General features: G+C 39.3%; 1 pseudogene; it reads left to right on the plus strand.

Annotated features, from left to right (window-relative positions):
- Positions 1-17,078: 17,078 nt before the first annotated feature.
- Positions 17,079-17,198, plus strand: LOC118607377 (annotated as a pseudogene).
- Positions 17,199-21,869: the final 4,671 nt, after the last annotated feature.

Genomic DNA, 21,869 nt, shown 5'->3' on the forward strand with positions numbered 1-21,869 from the left:
AGTTTCAAGCGTGAAAGACTCAGGGGAAGAAAATATGGATGACATGATGCCGTTTTTGAACTCTTGCTTGACATGAGCCAGACTGTTTCAATTTCTTTACTTTCCAGCCCAATTATTTTGAAATTCATTTCTCTTCTCACTAAGCCAGCATGTCCCTATGTATGTATATTTCCAAGAACACTGGGGTCTGTAGGATGTTAATAGATGTGACTTGGAAAAAGAGTTTTGGGTTAAATAGATTTCTTTACTGTTGGGCTTCGTTCTCAGATTTCCTAGTGTGTGATGTGAATCTCCAAGAAGAGAATATAGCATGTAGTATTTCTCCTCCTCATGTGCCCTGGATTAATTAACTAACTTTCTCTGTTTTTCTGTCTTTCTATCTTTTGTCTATCTGTCTGTCTCTTTTAAACCACGTATCTAAGTGTTTTCAGGAGTACAATCTGGGACATAATAGAAGATGATATTTGTAATTTCAAAATTATCTCTCTTTAATTTGGGCATCATCTCCTTTTCCTGAGCAGTAATTGTCTAGAATGGCTACTGGTATGTCCCAGCTCTCCCACCACTGGATGGTGGCCCTGGACAGTCACTTGTCATCTTCAAGCCTTCATTCCTTTATGTGTAAAATGAGCATGCTTGGCCAGGTGACCCTTTGGACCATTCTAGTGTCTCCCTTCCCCAAATTCCTGCAAGCTAAACAGTCACAGGGCTTGAGCACTGTGTCCCTCACCCACAGCTGGTTGGACTAGGGGTAGGATAGTGTTATCTGTTCAGGTTTGAGTGATGTACTTTTGGCTTATTATTTTTCAGATATTGCTAGAGTCATTAGTGGTCAGAGAATAAACCTAAGAAGTATTAGGCTAAAGGAAGTCCTTTAACAAAAGGCAGCAAGGGATCTGAAAATGGGAGTTTGCCTAGAAAGTGGCTCCTGAGCCAGGATTTTAATACATGTCTTATAGCACAGCTAAGGTCATTTTCATGATTTTTAATTAAAGTGTGTCTGTGCTAATGCTGTAATTATAAACAGGTTCTGTCAAGTCAAGGAGCATTTGCCCTTCAGTCATTGTATTTCAAGGCACTGACTGCCCACTTTTGACAAGTGAAAAAATGTCTTTAGTTTGGAAATCTACTACAGAAAGATGTAGCTTTTATAGTTGAGTGGTCATATTCTTTCTGGTTCTTCCACCTCAAACTCAGAGCCTGCTACAAACATTTGAAGATCCCTGGACTAGAAGTATAGCTCATGTTCTATTAAAGGATACTAGATTCACTCCTACTGGGCTCCATTGTCTTGGTGTGTGAAGTGAGATCCTGACTACACTGTCTCTGAAAAGTACATCTCCAAAGTCTTTTCTATTTTTCTTCTAATCTTAATGTACTCACCCTAGAGCTTCACCCTCAGCTTCCCAAGCTAAGAGTTTGCAAAGATATTGTAGTGGGTTAGGTGTTCATGGCTGAGAGCTCCATCGCTCCCTTGGGGACACTGTTCCTGTTCTCTTGCAGCAGGACACTCTTGCACACATGCTGCCATAGTTTGATGGAACATATTACTCCTGATGCAGGCATCATATTCTGAATGGGGCAGTAACATTTTGGAGGCATAGCGTTTTGGAGCCATCTTCATTCATACTTCTGGAGCAGTTTCCTCTTTTCCAAGTCTCTCTATCTTTAATAACAGTATAAAGAATCAAGGGTGAAGCCTCATTATTTTACTCTATCCCCACCTTGGCTCAGACAAGCAGCACAGCATCAGAGTTGTGAATACAGCACCCGTCTGCACATGGAGGAATTTTAGGCAAGATCCTTTTCCCAAGTAGAAATCATTGTGTGGCTGTCATGAGTCTACAGTTTATCTTTTAGGTCTGTAAAAGCAAACTTTTCCATACCAGTCCCTCTCACAGTCCCCTTTCATAAATCAGCTTGCCCTCTCCAAGTTTCTCCAGTGTAGACAGTAGATCACGTGACCTGGCCCGCCTCAGGCCCTCCAACCACAAGTGATTGAAATAGGAGCAGGCACCTGATTCTAGAAGAATCAGTATGTAGGGTAGGCTGGTCAATGATATTTTCTTTCTCAAAAATCTGAACTGCAAGACGCAGATTAACCATACTTGAAATTATAGAGAAAAACCCGGCAACATTGGGCCAGCATACCTCTGTGGCCATAGCAGCCCGAGTTGGGTAGCTGTTGCTCTCATTTTAATGACATGTGCTTCTCTCCGCTCAGCTTCCGTTCCCACCTGTCCTTATTTATGTGACCTCGTTCTCCTCCCATGCATCAGAGTTTGCTCTTTATTTTAAAGCTCTATCTCAATTATTTTTGCCTAATCTTTTTATCACCCTCCCCCATTTCTCTTTTTCTAAAATTTGAGCTGAGAAATTCTTACAACAATGACATACTTGTTGGCTTCTTTCCCATGTATATGAAAGTTTGTTTGTTTGCCTGTTAGTCCCTGATGGAGGAACAACTGGATGGAGAGAGCATTCATATGGCCTGACTTAAAATTTAGGCTGCATGATATTCATGAAGTTCACCTTTGGGGGATGAATGAGGCTAGTTTAAACATGGATTTTTTTTTTTTCCCATAGGCATTTTCCAAAACACCTGTAGAGACTAATGTGCAATCAAGTTGCTTTTTTTGTATTGAATAATGATATTTGATGTAGAGGTTGAAGTAGTTCGGGAACTAAAAGGGATTTGGACATTTCAGGGTGTTTTTCACAGGAGTCTGGAGTGTGATATGGGCCATCTCTGCCTATTCTTTCCCAGCGGTGGTTTGGTTTTCTTCTGAAAATATCTGAATCACTTTAGGATTAAAGCCAGGTTGAGGAGGAAATTTAAGAGACGGAGAGGGAAGAGGTGGCTTCCTGCCTTTACTCCCCAACAAGCAAAGATCTTTGGAAGTAAGAAGGTAGTGAGACTGACTTTCTGATGCTCAGAGCCTGAGAGAAGGCATCTGTAGATAACCACAGGGAGACCGAACCAAGTGGGACTGAGACGGAAGCCCGGGGTGGGGCTTGGGAGAAGGTGACACAGTGTTGTCTTAGGGACCAAGGGGTAAACTGCATGGCTCAGTGTCCTGGCTTCAGCGTTATGTAATGGATCTGGAATTATGTTTGGGTTAAGCAATTTTTTCCCCATCATGTTTCTCAGAAACTGTGGAAAGCAAATGCTCAGGCATATGGGCTGCTGTCAATGATAACAAATGTATGGTATATATATTTTTCTAAATTCCTGGAAACTGCATTACCACATGGCTAGATGTAAAATAGCCCCTCCCTTGTTTTAAATTGTTAAGTGGGTTTTAAAAGATGATGGTGATACATTTTCAAGAAATTAGAATTTTTGGGGAAATCTTGATGGTCTATCCTGTGGCAATTTCAATGACATTTCACAACTCTTTTGTTGGTGTGGTACACCACTCAATCCTGCAATGCATTGGGTGTTTTAAATACTGTGAATTACAAACTTCATGACTGAAAAGAAGCAGAAATGGTGAGAGGGCACTATATAAAAGTTGATTTCTTTTGTATGGACAATTTAAAATTTATAGAATCTTCTTCGTTTGTTAAGAATAGTGAAAATGAAATAATATTCTAAATAAGGAGACAGTGTGACTTTATATACTAATAATACTCCCCAAATCACATAAGGTAGGCATTACTGATGTCTGTGTTTCACTGGTGATAGTCAAAGAGATTGGTTGATTTGCTCTGAGTGACACTGCTGATGGCAGAGTCAGGATTCAAGCCAAAGTCTTTCCCTGCTGTTCCGCATAATTCCATACCCAGCCCTGTGGTGTTTTCTTGTTACAGTTTATTTTTGGTAAAAATTAACCTGCAACAGTAGACAAAACAAAGCAAAACAAGTATCCAAGAGGAAAGATACATTGGCTAACTCTTGTGTGCACCTTACATCCTCTTGCCCTACCTTAACTCTAACCATTGTCATGGAAACCAGCTATACCCCCAGGATTTTCTGACTTGACAGGGTAGGACACCTGCAGGAACCCACCAGGCCATTTTCAAGCATGCACAACTATGGAACTGAGAATTACCACCCATGGGCAACCCTTCACCAATGGAAGGTGGTAGCTGCTTAGTAAATACTCCTCTCCTGGGTCCTTCCTCCTACATACCTCTGCAGTGTACCTTGTATTAATTTTCCTTCCTTTCCTGTTTCACTCTTTCTAGCTCCCAACTGTTTCCTGGAAATCAACTCTGTAAATTAATGTCCCACATGTAGTCCTCTATCTCAGGCTTTGTTTTCTGGGGGAAACCCAAGCGAGGACAAAGGTTTCCGAAAACACCGGCTTCAAGAGCGCTCACTAATTATAGTGGGCGTTTGTTATTTCTATCACTAAGTAGTATTTATTCTTTCTTCTTACGATAGCCATAGCTTGAATTCCATTTTTTCTAAGTCAATCTACGTGGCTTTGGTGTACCCGATTCTGTCTTTTGATTCCACATGTTCCAGGCCACACTCTAGTTTTGAAAGTGAACATGTGACCCAGTCAGATGCTCTGGGAACAGGACTCTTGCTCCTGTGCTGGGCACCTGAAGGGCTGAGAGGCCTGTGTTGCCAATGCCATCAATGGGACTTGAGACTTCAGAAGGCAGGACTAACTCATGGGAAAAAAGCCATGTCCAGATCATATTATTTGAGTCCTGAATCCGTCTATGCACCGAACCAGAAATACCTCTGAACTTTTAATTTGTGTAAGCCCATAATTGCCTTTTGGCCAAGCTACTCACTTACAGTGAAAGTATCTCAACATTTTCCAGATCTTCAGGATTTCTAGGTTGAGGCCTTTTCTTGGACTGGCATCAGGACATATCTCAGTTCCTATCACACAAGTACCCTCCCAACAACAGGATTAAGGAAACTGCTATGGGGAGATAGATTTTCTTTCCCATTGCCATCCATCCAATCAGACTAAAGTGTTCCGGGTGAAGTAATTTGTGGCACAGTTTCAATCTTCCCTCCTAAAGGAACAGCAGATTCCCAATATCTTTGTTAATGAGCTCATGGAAGCTGTGGCTAATATGGAGTAATTTCTGCCTTGATGAAAGGGGTGGGTCAGTTGTGTCGTGATGGCTTTGGTGTGACTCACTTCTTCTGGAGCCCTAGTGTCCTTTTTCATTTTCTAGAATTGCTGTTGTGGAGGAATGCTTTATACTAGGCCGTATTCTGAGTCCGCACTAGGAGAGCGCATTCAGAAGCATCACTGGTGGTGGCTTGGATAATCCAGGTTCTATCTTCTACCATATTTTGCACCTCAGATTTCACCTTCTTGTTCTTATTTAAGCTTATTTTACTTTTCCAAATTCATGGCCTTCTCGCCTATTCTAAATCAGTGTTTTCTGCAAATCTGCATCTTCTAAGGAAAGCTAACTCAGATTTAAAGGAATTTTACCAGAAAGACCTTTTCCTTTTTATTGCCCTCCATCTCTATTTCTGCTTCTAAGTGTCAGTGCATTTATAACCTCCCTAAGGGTGTGATGCAGCTAAAGGTTTCCTAGATAGAGAAGAGAGAGCTGCGTACTAGTGTGAAGACGCCCTAAGCTATTGAACATCTCAGAGGGAACCGCCTAAACCCTAGAGCTTGTTTGCTTTCTAAACTGCCTCTAACTCCACATCAAAGTATCTCTGCCTCCTTAAAGGATCAATAAATCCATAAACTCATCTCATCTATTAACCATTCTCAAAGTCTTTTCTCCATAGCTGAACAATTTTTTTTTTAGTATTCTTAGTTCTCTGAGGTGTAGAAAGCTTGAGAAGAGGTGCCCAGAGTCACTCTGGGACAAATATATGGGCCTAGGGCAGACGTGCAGACAGATGTCCTGAACTGAAAGGAGATGGCAGACTAAAGAGTAGTTCCATTCCTCATAGCAGGCTCCCTGAACAATGCCTTCTTCCTGGGGACCAGATCTACCAGTATCCATCTAATCATGTTCTCACTGTTCTTCTATCTTCTGAAGATAGTGCTCTCCTTTGAGAAAGACCTCTTTATCTCTGGCATCAGGGTTTCTCTTCTATTTGCCAAGGGGCCCCGTGGCTCAGTCTTAATTACTAAGCATGCTTACGTGTTCTTTTGAGCTATTGTTAATTTTTGCTTCTAGGTATGTTGTAGCTAGTTATGTATTTCTTAGAGTAAAGCTCTAGATATAATTACTCTGCTATTGCCTGTTGGTGTAACTTCAGTAATCTACTTTTTGGCTGAGACAATGGAGTCCCACCAAGAAAAAAAAGACAACTGAGCAACAGGAGGAAGGAGGAAGGCATTTCTGTTTCTACTGATGGCCTTGAACTGACTTGGTGCTTCTGTTGGCTTCTCTCAGGCCACTGACTGAGGGCCTCAAGCAGAATCCTATTCTATTTAGGACTGCCTTGAGGGCCCCACATAGGACCTGTTAAGATTTCTTACACCTCCTACTTTATGTAAACAAATAGAATTTCTCAATTATTACAGAAAAACACACCTCACCACCACCATCAGGCATCACTCTGGCATTTAAGGTTTATAAATCAAAGCTCTGGGGATCACACATCTGACCTCACAGAGCAAGCAAGCCGTCTCGCCATGGCCAGTTTTAAGGATGTCTGAGACATCCTGTTGCGCGTGTTCAGTGTTCATCACCAAGTCCTTTAATGGGCTTCTCTTGGTTCTTATTTTGTAAAGACTTTAAAGCTGATCATTAGATGTTAGTGAGCACCTGCCCTGTGCAAGGCATTGCACTTAGCACTGCAAGCCAACAGAGAGAAGGCTAAGAAAGGGTTTCTGCTTTCAGCGCATTTACAATCTTGACTGGGAAGCCAGGGCACAAAAACAGACCAAATTTAACAATGATATAAGTGTTTCAAAGGAACACAAGACTGCAGTCCCAGAGATGTTACAAGGCAGCTTGTGATTACTAACTAGGTTTACTCAATATATTTAACTTTTTCTATGAAAAATAAATGTGTCCATTGTTTTACATAACCTTAATATTCATCACCACCCAAAGATAGATATAGATTTTATTTCCGATGATGCATACCCCATGATTTATTTTGCAGCCAAAACATAGAAACAGGGATGCTTTTATTTTATTTACCAAAACTGACAGTTGGTGAATCTAGATTGCATATTTTTATGGCCCAGGAAAAGTCCTGAGCCACTGAGAGTACAGTGTTACATATCTTTAAAAGTTTCTGGAGTCAGATGAGACAATGTTCACATCTAAGACTTGACATTTAAGTCTTGACTGTTTGTGAGCTCTGTGACCTCAGGCAATTTACTTAATCTCTCTAATGTTCTGTTTACTCACTGGTAAAGCAGAGATGATAATATCTCTCACAGGGATTTTGAGGAGATAAATGATTTAATGCATATAATGCACCTAGTGTAATATGTGAAACCAGTAGACACCCCCTAATGATAGATTTAATATTGATGTAACTCTATACATCTGAATTGCCTCTAATCAGGTCATTTTGAATCTTTACACAATCAGGAATTGTGACATATGTTGAGGCTCAGGGTAAGCTATGCTAGGCTGTATTTCAACTAGAGGTTATACTTATTTTAATTGCCAGGCATATAACAATAATAATTTAAGAAGATGTTATTGGTCTGAATAAATTTTTAAAAATCTAGAATTTGTTTTTACCAATTGGTAATTGGTAATTCATAATTGGCAAAAACATTTTATATAATTATTTTTTACAAACGAGATTCATAATGTCTCCTAAGATGAAAACTATAATATAATTGATACTGCTAACACTTTCAGTAGGTACTGTGGTTTGGTCACAGAAAAACTTAACTACATCATTATAGGGAGGTAACGCACAAAAGCATTTAATGGTTTAAACTCCTGGTTGTCAGGGTCAAAGGCGTTTACATTACACAACATAGACAATTTTGTATAAGGAAGTTGTGGGGATACTGTTATAGGGTGAGTTATGTCCCCCTGCAAATTCATATGTCAAAGTTGTTACCCCTAGTCACTCAGAATGTGACTGTATTTGGGAATAGGGTTTTTAAAAGCAGGTAATTAAGGTAAAATGAGGTCCGTAGGGTGGGCCCTAATTCAATATGACTGGTGTCTTTATGAGAAGAAGGAACCAGGACAGCGACAGGTACAAAGAGAGGGTGATTTGAAAACAGATGGAGAAGAGACAGTTACCTACAAGCCTCAGAAGAAACCAACCCTGCCGATACCTTGATCTCAGACATTTGCCATCTAGAATAGTGAGAAAATAATTTTCTGTTGTTTTATCCTCCCAGTCTGTGGTACTTTATTATGGCAGCCCAGCTAAACAAATACAGATGCCAAGGTAGTCCTAAAGAGTTGGGAGCTTATAACTTGGGGCCGATATCATTCCATTAAGATCTGGGCACTATTTTTCTCAAAGGAAGAAAAATGAAAGGGAGCTTGAGAGCTCAGGAGCCTGAGACCCCCTGAACCAGTGATGTGCTGCTGGGCCACACCTCAAAAGTGATAATAAATACAGCAGCCTAAGAAAAGAATTCCAAGTGGATTTTAACTGAAGTCATTTTAGATGTGTGAAGAAACAGCTCGACTAGCCAGGGGAATGAGAATTTGCCATTAAAGTAAGGATCGAAACCTTTACCATTCAAAATTTGGCGTGTAAACAACAGTATAGGAATGTGATTAAGTTCTTAAAGTGATTAGCTAGGAAGAGCTGACTTCTAACCTACACGCTAACATTACAAATCATGTGGTTTTAGTAAAGTTACTTAATTTTTCCAAGCCTCTATTTTCTCATGTGTAAGAGTGGGGTACTTCATATGGTTACCATAAGAATGAAGTGAGTTGAAAGTGAGTTATTGGGTAAATGTACAGCCAATATAAGCTGTTATTATTATTTGTGTTCATATTAAAACACAAAGTTGTTTCAACAGCAACTTGCTGATGAGGGAGAAATACATGTTTTTGCAGGCAAACGCTGTGGAAGAACTCACATTCACCCGCACTGGTTTTCACAAAGGGTACCAGATGCTGTGGATGTAACATGACATTCAATCCCACTTAGTGCTGCAGTGGCTGATGTGGAGACCCCTAGTGGTTCTATCTTGATGAACTGCTTTCCAGTGAAATATTCTCATTGGGTAAAAAGTCTGTTCACTAAGTGGGTAGGAATACTTCTTTGGGCCAGGGTGGGCTGTGGTTAATCACCGTGCGCTTTATTGATTCTTTTGAACTGTGGGTGGTTTTCTCTTCTAGCTATCTATATATGTATGTTAGAGGAAGTAGGATATGGTTAGTGACTTATTTTTAGAACTCATACAACTCTTAACTTTGCCTCTGTTATTATAATTCCAGACACAATAATTTCCTTAGTTACCATTGCCTCACTGTGCTTCCTTGTACATTTTGTGGTAAACCAGTTGATCATTGAGGCTGAGGAAAATGGAGCCTGCAAAGCTAGAGGCTGAGAAATATACATCTTTCCCAAACCTTAAAGAGGAGCAGTGACTCAGACCTGGGTGAGCACAGCGTTCATTACCCAGGGCCTCTTAAAATAGGAATGTTTTTTCCCTTGAAGCTGTAGGGATTATGCTGTGGGCCTGGGAGTTCCTGAAATGAGTGCCTCCTGGACTTCCCCAGGTCAGAGCGTGGGCCCCTGCACCTTCCTGGAGGAGGGTGGGGCCTCTGAATCCCCATGGACGCTCTTCCTGCCACCTGCCAGAGTTGAGCACACCAGAAAAGAGAGGAGGACAGATCCTGGGGGAGGCGGAGAGACGAAAGCAGGGTTCCCAGCAACCAAGCACCACAGAGATGGAGATGCTTATGGCAACTCCAGGGGAATTGACTTGAGTAGGGGAAAATTTCCTTTCAGTATCTTCAGGTGTGGTGCATAGTCATCCTTCACAAACCCATCAAATCTTTTCTGAGGCAGATCCTGCCTGGAATGTTCTGTAACATTCTCCAGAATATTGTCTGAAGCGCCTAAAATCGTAAATAATTTTCCTTCCTTCCAGAGTGGAAGGCGTTATAGAACTCCTTTAGGGGAAATGTTCATGAAAATTATTCGTGGGGAGAAGAAACCTGGAAAGCAGTTATGCCAAAGGGGACCTGGGGTGATAGTGGACAGCCACCGAGCAGCCAGACTGCAATGAGAGAAGGTGGCATGAAAGGCCAGACCTATTTTGGGACATGAATCCTGAGTCATGGGGTAACAGAGAGCAGAGGTGACAGCTGGTCTCTGATCCTCAGTGAACAAGCATCTGGAACATCACTTCGATTTGGTAAAGCTCAGTTTTGGGCATAGAACCTTAGGAAGTTTGGAGAAGGGCAAGGAGGAGTTCAGAGGTGAGGGAGACTTAGGGAATCTGATTGAAGGAAAGATTAAAGAAACTAAATATGGGTAGTTAGTAGGTAGATGGAAATAGTACTTACTCTTGACACCTTAGAAGGCAAGAATTATTTATAATAAGAGGTGATATAATTAGAAGATAAGAAATGGGAATTGAAAGACCGAATAGCGCAAGGAAATGCTCTGGCCAATTGTATTAGCTTACAAAACAGGACCACTATTTCCTAAGGAAATTCAGTATGTGTGTGTATGTGTACCCCATTACTTGAAATATTTTAAAATAGATTTTCAGTATAATGGTACTGTAAACTTCTCTAGATTAGAGACCATTGTAGTCCAATAACAGAGTCTGTGAAAATATTTTGTAATTTTATTGTTTGATCAAAGTGAATGATACTGGTAGTCACCTGACCTCTAAACTTAGTAACAAGTGTCTGTGTGCAGCATCTAGAATCCAGAGACTTAGCAAATTAACCCCAAAGTGCTCTTTAAAATGTAGGTTCCTTTCAAAAGGTTTTAATTTGATTCTTATAGTCCATTCTGTGATAAGAAAAGGAATTCTCCCAAGACTGGGAAATAGAGGGGCTATACCTCACGTGGAGAAAGCACGGTACTTCCATGGTGAGTGCACAGAGGCCCAGAGAGTAAAGTAGAAGGCAAGGGACCACACTTTGGTAAAAACCATCAATTACTTTGCTACACAAATCCTAGAAGATGCTGTGACAGGTACAGTTTCCGGTCCAGTACTGGAGATGTGCTTAAGTGTTTGGAAGTCCACGGAAGATGGACAAGCAAGGATTTTGATTTGAACTGAAACAAGCCTTCCTTTTTTTAATTCCAATTTCAAAAACGACAGTTTGCTGCTAGGTATAGAAGACAGCTGGGAGAAAGCCTCTGGACTTGGATCTGTGCAAGCCTCCTCAGACAGCAGAGGCCTATGCGGGGCCAGACATTTTTGCTGTCTATATTTATTTATAAATAAGTCCTACCTCCCAGGTGCTGGAAAGCTAATCCAGGCTGACAGATTTCCTTACTTGACTGCCTTGGCTTTCAGTGGCCTGTGTCACTGCTATTAATAGTAAACTCTATATTCTTAAAGAGCTTGTCTGTCTGCTCTGCCAGTCCTGGGGCAGACCTTGGTAAGAAAGATCAAGTTGGGGTTAGGCTGGGGGAAGACAGAAGCAATTAAGTAGAGGGGACAGGGAGGGACTGAAAGAAGAAAAGCCAGGAATTTCTTGAGGGAAATTAACCTTAAGCTGACTTTGAAACTTTCTTTGATACATTCTTCTAGCAATTGGTTTTAAGGTCTCCATAATACAAGAATTAAAGGGCTCAACAGGACCCATGGATAGATGGAAAGTGATTCCAATTACCAGATTAGCTGGCTTCTATGAGAATGGGACTCAAGAGATGATCTTGTTGAGTGAGCTTTTCTGGCTCCTTTTTCTTAAGCAAATATAAACACAGTCCTTTTAAAACAGAGCAGTGTGTATCTTTTTTGCTGGCCTCTTTCTTGGGGTTTCAAAGTGCATTGCATATTTTGGGAGACATTCCAGTTAATTTTGCTGCTTTTGTGTCTTGCTTATTTATCCTACTGTCGCCCTAGATCTCAAGCAAGGTCTGTGCAGTGCCCCTGAACACTTTAGAAGCAAATCTTTATTAATGAAACTCTGGGGAAATAGAATTTATGCTTAACTCCTAGTTAAACATAAAACCCCTTTTGCTTTAATCCTTACTGTTGAAATCCATTCTAAAATGTTGACATTTGCTTTTATGTCTGTGCACAGTACATGGACATGATCTAATCTCAACTCTGATGATTCAGCATCTTGCAGCCCATCAGTTCTAACAGTTTTATGGCAGGGTTAGAGGGTATAGAAGATTGGAGTGGGTCTAAGCCTTGGCTGAAAAGTCTCCTTTATCTAATCGTATTTGAGTCCTGGGGCAGACTGGCATTCCTGGTTCAGCTCCAAATACTTGCAGACTTTAACCCCCAAAATTGCCACTTCTCTAGCAGATTCAGAATGAATCCTTTGCTTCATGTTATCTCCTCCTAGGAGAATTGTGAAGCTCTGATAATGAAGACTGGGGGAAGAGCTGTGTCTACAAACAAGACAAAACTGGCACAGGAACTGTTTGCCTGAGCATGGCTGGATGCTTTCTCACTTTGAGGCCTGAGGCAGCCTGCTCCCTGAGTTTCCCTTTTGACAGGCTTGAGACCTGGATGGGCCCTTGAAGCACATGGAGGCTCCCAGCTTTTCCCCAACACGAACAGCTGAGAAAATGTAAATGTATTCACTTACGTGGGGTAGAGGAGTCACGCCACAGTCTGTCTTGGTGTTCCCTTTAAGTTCAAGGAAAAGTGCCAGGTTGGAAGGCATAAATTACCATCCAAAGACATTTTTAAAAATCTCCCCTCTCTCCCCATTTTTTATCCTAGTTGCCAGAGTAATGTCATTGCAGATCCCATGGGAAGGACAAGAAGGTGGTAGTAGGTCAAGATTCTTATTTACCTTGGCTTTTCTTGCTTGTTGTGACAAGGAGGAAAGAACTCAGTGCATGTAAACTTCTGCACAATCTCTTTCGGCTACAGGACTTAGCACATTTATGGAGTAAATGGCCAAATAAATTAGAGCTGGGTCAAGGACAAGAGGACTTAGCCAAGGGAACCCTGTAGTTCCTTGCTTGTCATGAATGATGTATAGAATGAGGTAATGCAACCAAAATTAAGTGAGAGATGTACAGTCACTTTCCACACAGCTGGGAGTAAAGCTTTTTGATGACTATATGATTTTTAAAAATGTCTTGGAGCGTCAGAAGGCCTGAATTTTAGACTCACATTACCTTGCAACCTTATGTCACAGGTAAAGCTGGCCTTCAAGGGGGGGATGCCAAAGTTACTTTGACACTGAGAGGCTTACAAAAGCCTTTCCTCCAATCCTTCCTCCCTCCCCATTTGTGGTCTTAGCTTTCAGCCTAGAGGATCAGTACATGTGCACACTTGCTGTTGAAAACCTGGGGGATGGTAAAGTGTGGTTAAGAGAGGATAAGAAATGAAAATCTGAAATGGGGCAGTATGTCTAGAGGGATCTAATTGACTAAAGCAGAGTTTACAAAAAGAGCAACCACTATGATTCAATGAGAAACAGGACTTTTACCTGCCTTGAGCTTTCCTGCACTTACAGCTATATTTCTAATGTATCCTGGGTAACCCTTCCGGGCTCATAGGCTCTCCTGAAGAAGGGAGTCAGGGAGACCTGGGTTAACTCTGGACCCCATCTGCAAACCAAGAGAGAGTATCAGGCACAAAGTGGTTTTACGGCTTGATGTCCGTGGCTAACAGATAGCAATTTTCTCCTTCTTTCTATTTTCACTCTTTTTTTTTTTCTTTTCCTGTTGACTTTCCTCATTAATATGCTAGTAGATGTTTACCTTACAGCTGATAAAGTTACTGTTTCCAAAGTGGACTATGGGCCTGCCCTTTTTGGAAAATGCTTTAGCCAGTTAGTTTCCTTTGGAGAAAAATATTCTCAGGATTACTGGAGAGAGAGAAGGGGAAAAAACAGTACTTAGGGTATCATTTTGGGTGCATATGATTATTGAGAAAGGAGTAAGTAAGAGGATATCCACCTTGGGTAAAAATGGACCAAGTTTCTTATAATCTGCTTGTTTTCTACAGTATTTTGAGCATTAGCAAGATACTCCTTGAAAGACAAGAAAAAAATGCCTTTTGTAGACCTGTGCCTGTTTGACATTTGATTTTATTCTGCTTACATTATTTGGGAAACCCCCAAGCTAAGGAGTTTTTATAAAAAGAGCTAATGACTGAAGTTTCTGGCAGAAGCAAACGCAAAACTGCTATGGTGGGATGAACTCTTAAATCCGAATCTCCCAAGACTTTCACAGACAAATACCTGCTCAGCGTGAGCTCATGACACATAGTTGCAAAATACACAAGAAAACAATCTACCATAAATGTGCATTTAGTAGACATAAAAAAAAAAGTACATTAGAAATTAGATAGTTTTCAGTAATTTAAGGTGGTAATGTCATTGGGTAAAAGCTATGATAATAATGTTTTAAATGATTACAGATATATAATAAGGAATGTGAAATATAAAAAAAGAATAAGTTATTACAAAAATAATTTTTTAAAAAAGGAAGGGCAGATTTTAAAAGACTTTACTAGAACTTCTAGAAGGGAATATAATTGAAAGCAATTGAAATGAGAATTAGTGAATTGGAAAGTAGATCTAATAAAATTATCCAGAAACTAGCACTGAGAGATAAAGTGATAGGAAATATATAAGTCTGGTGAAAATGCATTTAGAATAGGATTAAAAGGTTTATATATATTAATCATCATTCCCAAGAAAAGAATAAAGAAAGTAGGGGAAAGGCAGTACTTGAAGAGATAATGATTAAGAGTTTCCCAGAGTTAAAAGTAGACCTAAGACCTCATATTTGACAAGCACAATGAATTCCAAACAGATTAAGTAAAAAGAAATACAACTAGACTTACTGAAATAAAATCTCATAACTCAAAAGACAAAGAGGAAATCTTAGAAACAATAAAAAGGAAACAGCTTATTACTTATGAGAACTGACAATGGAGTTTTCAATAGCAGAAAGAAGAATAATATTTTCAATGTGCCAAGAAAAAATTGTATTACACATTCACTCTTGAATGATAATTTGGCTGAACACAGAATTTTTCATTAACATGTTAGACCCAGAAATTAGAAGTGAGATACAAAGAGGAATGATGAACACATAAACTGGTAAGCATGGGATAAATCTAAATTAGTAGCGACTCTATAAAATAACAGTGCCAGCAATGGTTTGATTTAGAGGTGAAAAGACAAGGGAAAATTAAAAGCCTACAAAAGTAATATGAAAGACAGGAAGGCATAGACTGGATTTAAAGTGTTCCAAGTTCCTGTACTGTTATGGAGGAAGAGAGAGAAATTGATTAAACTTTTAAAGGTAAGTATGGGCATTACAACTTTATAGGTAACCAATAAAAAAAAAAAAAAGGAAATTAATATGCAACTTCTAAACCAGGAGAGAATGGGCAAGAAATACACATAGGAGAATAGGAGATAAATATGCCTTTTGGTAAATAGGAAACAAAATAAGATGATAGTAATAAGTTCAAATATGTCCATAATTCAATAAATGTAAATGGATTAAACCCTCCTGTTAAAAGATCAAGATTATCATATTGGATTGAAAAGAAAAACAAAACAAAACAAAACAAAACAAAAACCAGAGACATATCTAAAAGCTTCAAAGTTAAAAGTAGAAGGATGACAACAGATACACCAGACAAATTTTAACTAAAAGAAAGCGTACATAGCTAAATTGATATCATACAAAGTAATGTTTATTATTAGAGGTAAAGATCCTTAAATAAGGATAAAAGAAACAGTATGCTAGGAAGATCCAAATTCCTTTCAAGGACTCAAGGACCATTTAAAAAATTAACCATGAATGATTATAAAGAATGTCTCAGTGAATATAGTAAATACAAAAAAAGCATGTACACATCAAGTTCTCTGACTACAATGGAATTAAATGAGAAAACAATAAGTAAACATTTTTTTTAAAAACTATTTTTGGAAATTAAAAATAACTTTTTAAATAAGTTATAGGTCAAATGGTAAATAATGATGGAAACAAATATTTATAATCAAACAAAAATTAAAATGTCATAGATAATAGTGTGTAGGAGCTAATAGCTTCTTAGAGTGTAATTGACAGCCTTATCTATGTTCATTAGAAATGAAGAAAATCAGGACTTAATGAATTAGGAATATATTAAAAGAACAGAATAACTCAAAGAATTAAAAGGAAGGAAAAGGTGAGGCTGAGAACAAAATCTAATAAAATCAAAAGCTGACAATAGAAAGGTTCACCAGAATCTAAGAACTAACTTTCTTATGCTTCTTTATGCATTGTGTCCCTAGGAAGGTAAGATGATTTACCTAATTGGTAAATTTGAGAGGACTAAACTGAGCTTACTCAATTCAGCTCTGCTCCCTACCACCATTCTTTCTTTCTTTTTTCTCCAGAGCAAACCTTTCTGGAGTCAGAATAAGTGTTCCCCTGCCCTTCTATGCCACAGATCTGACTCAGGCAGCCCTTTTGGGGGATTCTGGTTAGTATGTCCATCAGTCAGTCAGTTAGTCAAATTCTGGCTCCCATATTAAGCTACTATCGCCACCCTAGCCTTTATCAGTATAAATATATTATACTATATTTGATTTACCTTTATTATACCTTTATTTGATTTTTCAGTTTGTTCATAATTTGGGCAGGAAAGAGGGAAAGCACAAATAAATCCTTTTATAAATGGATAAGGAAACATTAATGATATATAGGAAATATTTAAAATAAAAAAAGTATACTATGGCTAACCAAATATCAATAAATGTAAAAACTTTGAAGAAGTAGTCTATTTCATAGAAAAATATAAATTTGCCAAAATTGACTCAAGAAGAAACAGAAAATTATAATCATTTAACAAAATTCAATTGTTTGTAAAGATCTACACATATAATGTGTATACACACACACTTTTCAAACTCCAAATTTATAGGTGGATTCTATCAAACATACAATCTTAAACAGATGTTCCAGGTGATAAAAAGAGTGAATGCGCTCCAACTCATTTTATGAAATTTGTATAACTTTGATAGAAAATCAGATAAACTTGATGCTAAAAACAGAAAATGTCAGCATGAAAAAGGAAGTGTACGGCTATGCCATCCTGAACATGCCCAATCTCTTTCTGATCTCGGAAGCTAAGCAGGGTTGGGCCTGGTTAGTACTTGGATGGGAGGCCACCCAGAAATACCAGGTGCCGTAGGCATTTAAAAAAAAAAAAAGAAAAGAAAAAGAAAAAGGAAATTTGCAGATCAATAATCACTAATAAACAGAGGGCCAAAAATCAAAATATTTGCAATTCAGAATCCAGCTGTATCTTTGAGTTTTATACATATGCATTTTTGTGCATGTGCACAAGAGTGTGTGTGTGTGAGAGAGAGTGAACCAAGTGCAGTTCAGAAGCTATGTAAAGATGGCTAAACAAATAACTCCTTTTCATGTAATTAGTATATTAACTAATTCAAGAAGAAATATAATCATTGAAATTGAAGCAGAAAGAGCTCTTGAACAATTCGAAATAATTCAAAAAAATTCTTAGTGAAATGGAAAAGAGGGGAATATTTGATAAAGAATATTTACTAAAATATTGGAGCGAATGTTACAGTATGGTATTCACTTCAAGGAGGAATAAGACGAAATGCCTGTCATCTCAGCATCTATTTATGAATGTACTAGAGGTTCTAGTCAGTGATGTTAGATAAAAAAGAAAAATAGAAGATGTAAGGATTAGAAAAGAAGAAAAACCGTCTTGGTTTTTAGACATTTTATTTGTATATCCAAGAAAAGCTATCACATAATTCAGTAATAAAGTTGTTGGATAAAAGATTGTAGGTTGAGTTCCAGAGAAGCTTCAAAGTGGAGATTAGCATGTAGAGAGTATATTAGGTTGTGCTCTTGATATCAACACTTGTGGAAGCAGGGCTGAGCAGGGATGCAGTCCTCGAAGAGGCCTGGACAACCCTATGGAAAGATCTGAAGCTGGCAGGTCCCTTTGGAATTGTCCCAAATTTGGGTGAGGAGGCCAGGCCTTTCTATCCCAAAGATGACCATTTACTGGGTGTGAGATGGCCTAGGGAGGGGCGTGGCTTTGGGCTTGGCAGCTCTTTTCTGCCAAGACACTTCTTTAAGAGGGCTTGTAGATGAGATCTAACTGATGGTATTCCCTGCATCTGAGGGGGTAAGTTCTTAGTTCTGAAGGGGGATCTGGGAGGCACTGGGATCTATTCATCTAGCTCTGGGAGCCATTCCTTCAGGATTCCAGTGGGAATCTTCTTTGGAAGAGACTTATAAGAGAAAGATGAGTGGGATGGACTGTGGCTTCCGTTGTAGCTGGTCTTAGGGCCATAAATGATACTTGTTAATTCCTGCTTTATTATGCATTCTAACCCCCATTCCCTATCCCTGCCATAGCCAGTCCCTCTGATAGTCTCAGTGGCTGACCTGGTGGGTGACTCAGATCCTTCTTGCTGAGAGGTCTGATATCCTGGTTACTGGTGCCCTTCTTAGGCCAGGGTTGCTGCAGCTGCCCAATTACCATCAAAATTGGGCAAGATAGTATCAAGAGGCACCCAGGTGTGTCACTTAAATGCCAAATGTGTTCTTCCTTGCCTGTGTTGTGAAACAGCAACTTACCTTCTCCTGATAGTCAGTGTTAATACCCCGGCTGCTCTGAACCTGCTACTCATTACGATAATTACATCTCCTTGGCTTCCAACAGTTAAGTGCGTCCATCTGGCCTCTCTTATTTCAGGGTCTCATATCCCCATTACTCTTGGTGAGCACAGTTCTGTAATGGGCTCTGCTCCTGTAACCCCTGGCCTGCAGAGGAGACCCACCACTGAACATAGGGGAAGCCAGTGCCCCTCTCACCAGCACATTCTTTATTGCTTTGGGCGCTCTTAGGGGGCATTGTCATCCTGTGGATTTTGCAGTCTTACACGGTAAGTCCATTTTCCCGTGCCTGCTCACCTGAGTCTTTGAATTATTCTACATTTTGCTTTGGCAATTCAGCCATTTGTATCTTCACTTATTGGGGGCTGGGGCCAAACTTTTTTTATAAAGGGCCAGAGGGTAAGTATTTTAGGCTTTGTGGGCTACAAACAGCCTCGTTTGCATATCTTTTTTATTTTTATAGTACTTTAAAAATGGGGAAAAAACCCCAAACATTCTTAGCTTGCAGCTTGTACAAAAATAAGGCATAGGCTAGATGTGGCCAGCGGACTGTAGTTTGCAAATCCCTGGGCGTTCGCTCTTTATGCTTCTGGGAACCATCCTAACAAGGTGCTTGCACAGTCTCTCAAGGTCCTTAACAGGACCCACGTTGAATCCTATGTTCTGCCATAGTACCCTGAGTTAATAAACCCTCACTTCTTTAACTTTATATTCTGCCTCCTGTGAATCAGCATCCTCAGAATCCAGCCCAGTTCACATGCTCCTGCCTCCTGCTGGGACGTACTCTCTAGGTCCTGCAGCTGCTTTTGTCACATTCTATTTTCTTCTCTGTCAGGCTCAGGACATGCTAACTGGGTTAACCTTAGTTATTGTGCTGGTTGTAAGGAAGGGAGGTGGAGGTGGACCTTGAGGGGGAATGAGTATTGCCTTGTAGGAGAGAGGCCTCTTTATTATCTGCAAATGAGAGGGAAAGAACTAGGCCTTAGCAGGGAGAGGTGGGCCATTTCTGCAAGCTCAGAGGGTTCCAGGTGATGTGGAGATTAGTTTCAGGTGCGTCAACCCAGGTGTCTCTATTCCTGTGAGAGGGTTCATTTGTTCCTAGCCAGGGCTCTGAATTCATGTAGCTGGCCTATATGAACTGAGAGCTTCATCTTCACTGGAACCTTCTGCATCTCTTAGGTTAGGTCTTGGGCCTGGTCTGTAGCTTTCCTTCTTCACTTCCCTCAGACTACAAAGTGTGAGAGCCACTTGATATGATACTATAAAGACCCTTTGGCTTTCACACGGATTTTTTAATTGATAATTCATTTCTATTAGTTTTTCCAATATGTTTTTCAAAGGATTAATACATCTCAGTTTCACTGTTCCTATAATTATTTGCCCTGTAGTTTTCAAAAGCCTGGTCAATCTCTCATGTACTTTGACCAAAATGCCCTCAAGCACACAGGGAGGTTTTAACAATTTCCCCTCGACCTTGTGCCAGTGATGGGTTCTCATTGCCACTCAGGCACAGGATGACCCAACTCCAAAATTCCCTTTTAGCATCTGCTTTCATAGACTATTTCAGGTTGGGTTCTCCAGGAAGCCGGCTCTGAGATAGACAGACATGTAGGAAGCATGCTCTTGAGGTCAATACCTTTAGACAGAACAGGAAAGAAGCAGGACTGAACAGAGGAGAAGATGTGCTGGGATGGCCCTTCAGAGTTGTCCCAAGTTGGTATGAGGAGGATGAGTCTTTATGTCCTGTCAATCAACCTTTGCATGTAGGATTATCCAGGAAAGGCATGTGACCTTAGGTAAGGCACTTCCTAAAGAGGACCACCAACTGGGGGCTGTTTGCCAGTAGCATTTCCCACTGCTGGGCAAATAAGCCCTTCAGTCTAAATGAAGATCAGAGGGGTACACGACAGCATTCACTACAAAGATCTCTATCCATTGGCCACAAAGTTGGAAAATTCTCAGATTTGGAAGCATAATTTAAGTAACAATACCTTTTAAAAAGTAACAAATTCAAAAGTGTCTGGGAATAAATCTAAGAAATGTGCAAGCTGTCTTGAGAAAAAAATTTAAAACTATTGAGAGATGTTAAGTAGATTTAAATAAATAACTATGTCTATGGATGGCAAAATTTAATATTATAAAATATTAATGCTCTGTAAATTAATATAAAATCCAAAACCTCAATAGTTTCTTTAATTTGACAACTTTATCCTAAAATTTATATGGGAAAACAAATGGCCAAGAATAGCCAAAACAAGTTTAAAAGCAGAACAAGGCAGGAGGACTTACCCTACTGGATATCAAGATTTATTAAGAAGTAAAATAATCAAAATAGAAAAGTAGTGCCAAAGGAATACATAAATAGGCTAGTGCAACCTAAGAGAGATTTGACCCTTGTTTGAATAATACTTAATGCATGAGAGCAGTAGCATTGTAAATTATTGGGACAACAATAGTTTTTGAAAAATACATAGCGCGGAGTCAATTGATTATTTCTATGGAAAAAGAAAATTATATCCCTGTCTCATTCTATGTATACAAGTTTGATTCTAAGTCAATCAGATATGTATAAATTATAAAACTTATAAAACATTTACAAAAAATATACAGAAATATCTTTATAACTTTGAGGTGGGGAGAGATTTCTTTTTATTTTTTGATTTGTAAGAATTTTTTTTATACCAAGTCCTGACATTAGTAATGCCACCTAACCTTTTTTAAAAAAATTACATTGAGACGATATTGGTTCACAAAATTATATAGGTTTTAAGATTTCTTAAGGCATGAAAATCACATTTAAAAGAAAATATCGATAACTCTTGACTCCTTAAAAGTTTTGTTCAACAAAGACAATTTAAATGACAAATCATAATATGAGAGAAGGTATTTGAAATATATGTAACTGACAGGGGATTAATGTCTGGAATATTTAAAGAACTCCCAGAAAACAATAAGAAAGAGAGAAGTCAGCTTATAAATAGGGAAAAGGTAAGAACAGGTAATTCAGAGAAGAGCCCTGAATGGCCAGCACTTTTTAAAAAAGTTGTTCACCCTGCCCAGTGATCAGGGAAAAGTTAAAACCACAATGAAATGATTTTTCATACCCATCAGGTTTGCAAAATTTGAGAAATCTGCAAATTCTGGCTGTCGGTGAGAAGTTGGGATGAAGAAATATTCATACTCTGCTAGTAGGAGTGTAAAGTGG

The sequence above is a fragment of the Rousettus aegyptiacus genome, unplaced genomic scaffold (assembly GCF_014176215.1).
Source record: "Rousettus aegyptiacus isolate mRouAeg1 unplaced genomic scaffold, mRouAeg1.p scaffold_m13_p_8, whole genome shotgun sequence".
Taxonomy (NCBI): Eukaryota; Metazoa; Chordata; class Mammalia; order Chiroptera; family Pteropodidae; genus Rousettus; species Rousettus aegyptiacus.